This window comes from Ornithodoros turicata, chromosome 2, assembly GCF_037126465.1.
Source record: "Ornithodoros turicata isolate Travis chromosome 2, ASM3712646v1, whole genome shotgun sequence".
Taxonomy (NCBI): domain Eukaryota; kingdom Metazoa; phylum Arthropoda; class Arachnida; order Ixodida; family Argasidae; genus Ornithodoros; species Ornithodoros turicata.
Window position 1 is genome coordinate 145,324,166 of NC_088202.1, and position 8,021 is coordinate 145,332,186.

An 8,021-nucleotide genomic window follows, 5' to 3' on the forward strand; every position below is an offset into this window, starting at 1 on the left:
AGGAATTCCAACCTTACAGTGATGCGGGTGGTGACTCTTGAAGTGAAGGTATTGTTGTTTGTCAGTTGGCTTTTTGTACAGGGTTGTGATGAGGTTGCCGTTGTCTAGTGATATTGTGGTGTCGAGAAAGTTGATTAAGTGAGTTGAGTGTTGTAATGGGAACTTTATGTTGCTATGCATGGTGTTCAGTAGATCTACGAACTTTTGAAATTCATGTTCCCCGTGTTCCCATATTATCAGTATATCATCGATGTATCCAAGGTACACAGTGGGTTTTTATGAGAGGGCGCTAAGAACTTTGTTCTCGAGGCAACTCCCTCCCAACTCTGAGGCAACTCCCTTCCTACATCTCTACCGGTTCGCTGGAATTCTACCCATCTATGCTGAGCATACAGATCGTTAAAATGTTGCTGTCGTTCGCTAAAACAACTTCGATAGAAATACGAATACAATATCAACAATGTCCGCCTTTTAAACACGGAAAAAATAATCATACCGTGTGAATACGAACCACATTCTGTATAACTCGGCCTACAGTATTGCAAAATACTTACCATTCCAGTTGAATATAAAAAAAACACGCCCCATTTAATGCAGATGCGTGTACGCTATGCAGGCTTTGACAGTACACGGATAACCATTTTCAAGTGGAAGGGCCCTTAGGCTTTTTCGGAGCCTTTTGAAACGAGCATTCTACCGTTTCACGGACGTCCCGCCGTAACCTGGAGGGGATGTCTAACGTCTGTATGACACCTCACACAGGTGAACAGGTCCCCGCCAGCCCTGCCAAACGACAACGGGTAGGGAGCCCTTCCTCCGGTGACCGCGACAATCCACAGGCCGTGAATGTTCCCGATAACACCATGGACACTTCGGTACCGGCAGCTCCTCAGCAGGCAGATGAGATGAACGATGGCAACCTTGCTACTTCTCTTCATGACCCGTTCACCACTATCACCTACAAGAAGAACCGAGCCGGCGGTATTCCCATACTGTTTCGACCAGAAACTAGTGACTACTCCTTCTGGAAGGTGAATCCTAATGCGGTTGCTAGTGAGATACGCCTGCTAGCCCAACAACAGTTCATGCACAACCGTTTCCACCATGATTGTTCTCTCTTCGCCTCCGTGCGGTCCGAAGCAGCTGCCCGAAACCTTTTGTCAGCTAAGTGCTTAGCTGGGATTCCGTTGATACCATCAATACCCCAATCGTATGCCAGAAACATGGGCAAGATATACGATGTGCCCAGAGAGTATTCGAACGACGACCTCCTGCTCTATCGCAAAGACGCAGGGGTTTTATCTGCACGGCGACAGGTTCGGTATTCCATGGCAGAAGATGGCAGTGATGTGTTTACCCCGTTACGGAGCGTTATCCTGATTTTTGAACCTACAATCCGTCTTCCCCACCGAATTGCCCTCGGATTTCAGACATTCACAGTCCAAGAGTACATAGAAGGCCCCATGCAGTGTTATAACTGCCAACGATTTGGCCATATTGCACGAAATTGCCGAGGTTCTACACGGTGTGGCATATGCGCCGCACCTCACCGGAGATCAGACTGCAACCATAAAAGAGATCCAAAGTGTGCTAACTGCAAATCCAGCCATCCCGCATCATTTTCTTTATGTCCTGTGAAGACAGCCGCCACCAAAAGGCACCAAGGCCGCATATATACTATGCCTTCCGTTTGACGCTTCTAGGGGTGGTAGCGCCACACTCCCGCCTGGTACAAATGCACAAGAATTTCCTGCTCTACCACCTCGATCTCAACGAGGCGAACGGGGGTCGCTGAACACAATCGCGGCTAAGCCCATCACAAGCAGCCACCCACCAAGCAGCCGTCCATCAAGGCACATTACACACACTTACGCCAGTGTGACGGAACCAGCAGGCACGAGGAGACAGTTACCCTCATCAGCCCATGAAGATGTGCCTTGTTAGCTGGGACTCTTTTCAGCGGTACTTACTGCCCTTAAGGCAATTGTCTCTGCTTTTCCTGGTGCGTCGCAACTGCCCGAGGTCCAAGCCCTTCTGGCACTGGAGGCATTATCTTTGCAACAGCATGACGGCATTGTATAGAAAGGCCATGGCGATGCAATGGAATCCTCGAAGCCTGCGTAACAAGCTTCCGGATTTTAAATTACATCTACAACAGTACAAGTTCCCTTTCATAGCTGTATGCGAACACGGCATGGATTCTACACATCGCGTTAATGGATACACAATCTATCGATCTCATCAATCCTGTGAGAGCAGAACAGCGCTATACGTTCGTAATGACCTCGTTGCTGCGCCCATCGGGTCAGTTTGTCATCGCTCTTATGACTAGGTCACCTGCAAAATCCGCCTTGGCCCCATGCTGTTAACGGTCGTCAGTATCTATATACGTCCCGCTGTACAGGTCCAGTGGAGTGACCTCGAACGCCTACTTGATTCTCTGGAAGCCCCGACTCTCGTGCTGGGTGATTTCAATGCCCATCACTCAGAAGAGATCAGGTTCCCCCTCAAGTCCTTCGAGCCCATTTTCATGCTCTGGTAGACGAGAAGTTTTCTACGTTCACGGCAGCATATACAGACGGCGCATCCCGAAACAACAAGTCCGCCTCAGCATTCGTCATACCATCCGAAGGCGTAGTGCAAGGATGACGCCTTTCACATCTAACCTCCTCAACAGCTGCGGAACTCTATGCCATCCTTTTCTTTCTACAACACATCGCTGACTTTATCCCGCGGGCATGGGCAGTCTTCACAGACTCCAAATCTGCACTTCACGCTATTGAAAATTCCGGCATACGAGGCCCATCCGCACCCCTGGACACAGATGTGTTAATGGCTTGGCTTACCAAACTGTCTACGCAGCAGGTCACAAGCTGGTCCTCCAGTGGGTTCCAGCCCATTGTTGTGTCGTGGGAAATGAGCAGGCCGACAGCGCCGCAGAAGCAGCACTCTCGTATCGGAAACAGACCAGTATTGTTCTGCTGAGAGGAGACCGTCGTTCTATTCTCGTGGCACCCCTGGCTTCCCGCCAATGGACAACCGACATTCTCCCCCCATCTATGTTGAGCAGAGTTGATCCCACGCTCGCTTTCCGCATGCCACGAAACACCTCTCGTCAAGATGCTGCATTAATCCACCGAATGCGACTCGATGTGCCCTTTACAGTTCAGTGGCGTTACCGCTTGAGACAAGTTGACTCTCCCACCTGCTGCCACTGTGGTGCTCTAGAGGATCTCTTCTCCATTGCCCTCAGTACCAACCTTCCCGGACCTCACTCTCCGAGTCTCTTCGTCAGATGGACTCTCGGCCCTTCTCCCTCTCGAAATTGCTTGGTCCCTGGCCTAATCCAGCCCAGCAACGATCAGCGCTCAAAGCCCTTTTGATATTTCTGGACACCATCGGACTCCGGTCGTTATTGTGAAGGGGTTCTGTATTTTATACCCCACATCCCCACCAGCAATGGGGTAGAGTATCGCCTCTGCCGATGAACCTCCCCACTCTCCTTCTGAAAATAAAGTTGTTGTTGTTGACGGCGCACTATATTTCTGATTCAACCTTCTATCTTGATAGTAATCTTCCAGTAGTTGACGGAGATAACACTGGAAAATTTTCCTAAACGAAAAGCTTTCAAACCTCGGTCATGACCAAGCAAAAGAGTACCAACTGAGGGCTACAATCCCCATTTTTTTCTTTCTTTCAATCAATCAATCAATCAGTACCAACTGTCGCGTGTATAGCAGACGACAAGGCCACACGCGCGTGTGTCTGACGTGATGGTTGGTTCGCCTGATGGTTGGGGAGAAACGATTGCTCGACGGTCCTCAAACAATACTTAGTGTCAGTATTCACTAGGGAATCAGCTATGAATGTACCTACACCTCCTTTGTACAATTTCTCGCCTATGGAGGGAATTGACATTAGCTACAGTGGTGTTCTTAAGTTAACTGAAAATTGTAAGCTGTCTTCTTCTTGTGGTGCTGATGGAATTACGTCCAAATTGTTAAAAAATACTGAACATATATCCGCGAAATTCTTAACGTTAATAGTATCACAGTCTCTTATCACCGGTGACATACCCTCTGACTGGCTGCTTGCTAAGGTCATTCCAGTGTTTAAGTCAGGTAAGAAAGCTGACCCCAGAAACTATAAGCCTATTTCTCCAACCTGTTTGCCATGCAAATTTCTGGAACACATTATAGTGTCACATTTAACTTCCTTTCTTGAGGCGAACAACTTTTTCTTTCCTCTGCAGCATGGGTTTCGTCGTGGTTATTCTTGTGAAACTCAGTTTGGCTGGACTGACCCATGACATTTTTAGTTTTCTTGACCAGGGTTGCCAGGTGGACGCTGTCTTTTTGGATTTTGCGAAGGCTTTTGATCGGGTGCCCCACGTCCGTCTTTTTGCAAAATTATCTGAACTCAATATCGGCCTCTTCGTTCTCTCATGGATTCAGAATTTCTTAAGCGGCAGGTCACAGTTTGTGATAGCCAACGAGACAGCGTCTTCTCTGGCGCCTGTATCCTCAGGAATCCCACAGGGTTCGGTGATAGGCCCTCTTTTATTTCTCATTTTCATTAATGACATCTGTTAACGGCTTAACTCCTTCTGTCCGTCTTTTCGCGGACGATTGCGTCATCTACCGTAAAGTATCTTCCACCCTAGACTGTGAAACACTCCAAGAGGACCTTGTACGTATATCATCTTGGTGCACGACATGGTTACTGCCTGTCAATACTCATAAATGTAAAGTTCTGTCCTTCTCACGGTCCTTTCCTCTAATTTCAGGTTACTACTTCGGCGCTTCTCCTCTCGTCCGCGCCGAATCTTACAAATACTTAGGTGCAACACTAACTGCGGACCTTTCGTGGTCTCAACACATTTCCCATATTGTCGCCGACGCTAACCGTTCCCTTGACTTCCTTCAACGCAATCTTAGGCTTGCGCCCTCTCATGTAAAAAAGCTTGCTTACACGACTTTCATGCGGCCAAAACTTGAGTATGCTTCGCCTATCTGGGACCCCTACCAGGACTACCTTTCCTCTGCAGTTGAACGAGTACAAAATCGAGCGGTTCGTTTTGTCACTAACTCATATGGCTATGACACTAGCGTTTCCGCTCTTCGGAGTGACCTTGCTCTTCCTACCTTATCGTTGCGCCGTATCCAATCAGGGTTTTCGCTCTTTCACAAAATCTATCACAACCATTTCTTAAATACGTCTCTACTACAGCCTCCTTCCTACGTATCTGAACGTCATGATCACGAAAATCATGTTTGCTTACATAAGTATAATACCCTTTACTGCTTCCAGTCGTTTATTCCCCGTTTGTCAAGACTCTGGAATGACCTTCCTCGCCATGCAGCACTTTTCACTAATCATCCCCGGTTCCAGGCGGCCATCACCAATTTGTTATCTCTCCCCCCTGACTCTTCTTTACGTTTTATTTTATTTTATTTCTTTATTTTTTTCTTACACTGTTGTTCACGGCATCTATAAGTGTACATCCTTGCTGGTTTTTTGCTTTCTGTCTTGATGGCTTTAGTCGTTGTACTTCCTTTTTTTTTTAGTATATTTGACGTTTCTTTTGCTGTTTGCCGATCATGTCAATTATTTTTTTTTTCCGTTTTCTACAGTGTTATTGTCACCCAACTTCTCCGTTATGTTGTACCCCCGTTTGGGTATTCTAAACAAATAAATAACCCCAGCTTACCCTGCTTTGGAGCGGAGTAGAGACGAGTTGTTACCAGGGTTAACTCTGGCTACTTTTCGCCCACTTCGAGTCACTCGGAGTTGCCAGGGTTGAATAAGAAAACGCGCCCAGAGCAATATGGCTCCTCCTCTCTTCCTTTCCTCCGTGCTTAATTGGCAAAGTACCACAAGGAAAGACAACTAAGAAGCCTATTCGCTCCGAGATCGAACGGTGTCGGCGCGCTGCGGAGAACAGAGAACTATCGCAGTGTGGGCGCGTCGTCTGCTTTTACACGTATATTCCGCGTTCAGTGCCGTAGGGGGAACCCAATAGTATCGTACCATCGCGGCACAAGTGATCTTCCGGTGAATATACGCAAGAATTACGAAAAAAGAACCGTCAAATCCGAACATCGGCCCACGTGTTACCAACCCTAGAATGGTGATAGTGTCGCCCCCTATAGGACGATCTCGCAGCGAATCTGAACCGCGCTTGGTAACGTGGCGACTGGGAACGAGCGTAGTTATTCGAAAAACAGTGTTTAGCTCCTGTCACGAATAGTAGAAGTGGTTTTTTCCGCGTGGAAAATATTTTCGCGTTTTCGAGCAGAGCTGCTTTGTGGATTGATTCGCGAGAACTTAAATTCGCGACACAGGTTTCCGGGAGTGCTTTGCTCTTGCATATCGTGCCGCCGTCAATACTCGGGCATATTTCGGCACGTACTAAGACATCCGTTGTTCACGTGGATTGCGGCATTCTAGGTCTATTCCTTTCTTCTCCTCACAGAGATGGGAGGAAAGGCCCTGTAGGAGGCCATAGTCCTGGCCGCGGGCAAGTTAGCCAGTTTATTTTAGCAGTTCTTATTAATTATCACTCGGGGCACTGACCAGTTCGGTTGAGATGTGGTACTATCATTCAAGCTGGTTTTGAGAATGCGGGGAAAGGCATGTTCTGGCTTCGTGGTATAGTGGTATATTGTATGTATAGTGCAAAGCGTTTATAGGAGTAACAAAACCATGATGAATTTTCATTTCATTTCATCTTGCCTGATGGGATAAATCAATCTTGTGCGCTTGCTTAAACGGCCTACGCTACATGGAGTAGAAAGGGTCTGGTAGTCGCGGTATAGCGTCGAACGCCGAACGATTTTCGCCCTCATATGGCCAGAGTTATTCGCGGGAACTTAAATTCGCGATTTTGGAGGTGTGCGCGAAAAACGCGAAAAATAATTCCGCGCGAAAAAAAAACACTTCTACAGTAATCAAATTCGTGATAAAATAATGGAATACAACTTCCATTTCTTCAGACGGTTTATCATTGTCGTTCTTTTGCCACCTCTCTAGTGCGACGGTACGCTGTCGGTGCGAGAGGGAAAGACAAATGAATTCCTCGAACTTTGCCAACGATGCGCGCCAAGCCAAGCAGAGCCGCATCTTTACATGCACGTCAAGTGGTCGCTGCTAGCGCCTTTTATCATTCACGCAACAGTGCTGCTTCAGCAGCCGACAATTTAAGCAAAATATTCTCAAGAATCTCATAAGCGGCACCCACCTAGCAAATTACGAAAGGGCGTGGTCGTGCAAAACCACTTCGCACTCCTGTTGACGACGGACACTGGATATGGATGCCGATCTTCAATGTATATACTCATGAACGTAAGTAGGGAGTGACTTTTTCGGGGTAAATGCCTTTCGCAGATTCGGGGGGTAAAAACCGGCCCTACTTTTTCAATCTGTAATTCGGGGTGAAATCTGGCTATAATGGACCATTTCCGACAACGCGTATGCGCATGCCCAGCCCTTGAGTCCGCCATCTTTGAGTGGGAAACATCGCTATGGACCCACCTGCGGGCGACTGTCATGTTCATTGTGGGGAGATAATCGGCTTCAAGGTTACGCGGACGTTTGAGGTCTGGTAGCGATTACAATGCGCTTTCACTCTTTCCGCATTCTTCTTCCAATTCTCTCTTTCTACTTTCCCACGCAACGTGCCAGTCCGAAAAGCGCGTCACCATTATTGGGGGGAAAAACACGATGTTCGACATTCCGTCGCCAGGGGCGACGCGAATATGGAAATGGTCCCTTGTGCCTTCGGGTGTTATCGGGTGTTTTTGTTTCTCCTCTTGTCTCTTTAGTCTTTTCCTAATCTCTCTTTTATCAATTTACCTTTTTTTTTTTCAGAATCTTGACCTTTCAGCGATAATCTCAGAAGGCATAGACAGTGTTGACACATGGGTGTATTGCTGGGAACGTGACCCATTCTTACATGTGTTACACGTGGCGACCTTTGTTCATCTTCAATGGAAACGTCACTTGAGGATTTCATAGTGACT